This window comes from Gouania willdenowi, chromosome 10 (genome assembly GCF_900634775.1).
Source record: "Gouania willdenowi chromosome 10, fGouWil2.1, whole genome shotgun sequence".
NCBI classification, from domain to species: domain Eukaryota; kingdom Metazoa; phylum Chordata; class Actinopteri; order Blenniiformes; family Gobiesocidae; genus Gouania; species Gouania willdenowi.
The window spans coordinates 5,664,990-5,667,978 of NC_041053.1; positions in this window are offsets into that span (position 1 = coordinate 5,664,990).

Below are 2,989 nucleotides of genomic sequence, written 5' to 3' on the forward strand. Positions count from 1 at the left end.
ATACACAAAGCATAAATAACAGAAATAAAATTCTTCACCAGCTTCTGGTGTCAAACTGTGATGCTAGAGACAGCTTTGAATACACTCACTTGAAATGTATTACTCTCTGAGGTTCAATTTTTTTTGTTACAGCCTTACTTTAAACCTACTTTAAAGTTATTTATTGAATAGGTAAAGGTGATGATGAATGTAGTTAAAGCTCATATAATATAGATCCTCCACTAACAAATACTCTCACACACTGTACATAAAGGAAATACCATTTTATTCAAAAGACTGATTCCAAGACGCGCTTTTTAATTTAAATGAGGTATTATGTGGAACCTGCAGTTATATTGAACTGGTATGGACACGCCCCCCTCTCAACTCATTGATTTTATATTTTTATTTTGTTTTATTTAGTTGATTATTTTTTATTTAGATTATGAAGCACACTGTTCATATTGGACGGTGATTATGGGTTACAAAGCGGAGGATGCACACAGCCTACGCCTACACTGAGTTTCAACCAGCATAGGGGGCAACATCACACCATAGGGCAGGGGTGTCAAACTCATTTTAGTTCAGTGGCCAAATACGAACCAGTTTCATCTCAAGTGGGCCACAGAATATAGGTGGGGAAAGAATAAAATTTTTAACTTCATTGTGAATTAGTTTTCAATATCAGTTCAATACACTTGTTACCATTTTTTGTGTAATTTAGAGGAATTTTATGGAATTGTTTGTGAGAAATTGTAAGATTTGTGGCATTATTGAGTTCTTTCCACAATTTGCAATTAAAAATGACTGCACTCATATGATATAAACAAAGGAAAAATGCAAGCCCCTGAAAATTTTGTCGACTTTTATTAAATTAAACTACTACTGGATTATTTGGTAATTTACACAATAATTTATGTTTTCTCTGTCATTTGTACTTTCTCCTGTGGGCTGAATTGGATACTCTTTTTTTTTTTGTTTTTTTCACATTTGTCTGCACATGCTGCCAAAGGTCAACACTACAAGAAGTGCAATCATTATGAGACAGCAATGCATGTTTTGTTATTGCAATGAAATATATAATTTTATTTTATTGCTTAATTGTGACCATCACCAGCCCTCCCTAAGGAAGGGTAAGAAATCTTTTATTATAGGGAGGATATAAAAAGGGAGATCAGTGTTACACTAGGTGGAGGGGCAGGGGAGGGAGCAGGGAGGAGAGACTCAAGGGATATAGAAAGGGTGGGGAAGAATAGATTATTTTAAAGTGAGAGTGAGATGTGAAGTTGTAATAGAACATATTGTGCTTATTATGTTGTGTAATCAAGCCAGTCTGGTGACAAGTGTGAAGCTTAGCTATGATGGTGGTGGCTGTGGACAGGGGGAATGAGTGAGTGGTAATACCTAAAGCATTTGGGATCAATGTATTTGGGATCAATGTGTCTAAAGTTAAGCCCAGTAAGAGTTTTATTCCACATCCCAAGGCGTGCCAGTGCATCATAGACCAGTGTATGTGCAAAAACCGCTACTGCAAACCTAGGAGCCTCCCCGGGCCCGTTGATGCAGCGAAGCCAGCAGAAAGAGTGGGGGCCAAGGAGCCCCGACTGACCCCAACCCCAAGGCCCCCTGCTAGCAACCCGCCCCCCCCAAATTCAGGACTGCACAGCCCCAGCCGGCGCAAGAACAGCAGCCCAGGCCCTGCCCCCCACCGGACAGCACAAGCCACCGGGCAATGCCCCCCACCGGCGCATGTTTTGCGCAAAAGTGGCATCAGCCTCCAAGGCAGAAAGACCGAGTTAGCTGCTAAAGCTAATACTGCACACAAGCTGAAAATTCCGTTTTTTCCTGACGTTTCAACAGTGACCCAGGCTATAGTCACATTTTGTAAACATGAATCGGCTGATCAGTGCTGTTTCACTTAATCAGAAACAGAAAATACTTTATAATATAAGTATAGTATAAACAGCAAAGAGCAGTGTATTAAAATAACAACAACAACAACACTAATAATGATAATTATACACACTCAGAAAAAAGGAGCAAGACTACACAAAGAAAATGTGTAGACTTGCTACTTCCTCCAAATTTGTAAATGTAAATAATATAAAAGCTTAATAAAAAATAATCATGCGAACCTGGTTAATGAATGGTGTACCTCATAAATGTTCCTTTTCAAAGTGAGAACTCATACTGTAATGCCTGCCTGGTCCACATCCCTGGTGTCATATGTAACCCAGATAAGTATGTTTGTTCATTAGGTATGTTACAGTTTAAAAATAAATATGTTAAATATATTATATAAATATGAGTCAAAAAATAGTGTTTCATTTATGTTTTAAAAAGTCTTCATAACTATTAAAAGTACCCAAGTATAAGTTAAAAACATGAAAAATACATGATGATTTTGGTGTATTTGATTTTAGTTTTATTGAGAAGAGGTAGAAGAAAGTGCTGTGTATACAACTGCTGCCAGTCATTTGTTGTATTAGCTTTACTTGAGGTAGGCTACACATATAATGGCGAGTTTATATCCATGTACAGTACATGTCTGTGATATGGACCAATTGTTAATCATGAACACATCAAGATTAGACCAAGTCAAGAAATAGGCGATACAGTATATTCTGTTCTTCTCTGTGTATTTTCACCATCTCACAGTACAACTACCATTATGTTAATTATAATTTATAATATTAAAACAATATACTACATCATTTATATTTATCAATTGTATTCACACATTCAGCTAACTATATATTATGCCAGGCACATTTTTTATTTATTTTTTGTGAGTTCTCGCTCATTACAAATAAAAGTGCAAAAACTCATTGAAACTGGTACATTGAAAGCCGATTTAAGTGAGTGACTGCAGTCTGAGTGTTGCACTTGCAATATAATGGAATGTCAGATCAATTTAGGCCTACCTTTACCATACAAAAAGACAGCTGAAAATCTCAGCGCATAGCACAAACACTGTCGAGTTGACATTTATATCCCTCTTGACCTATGA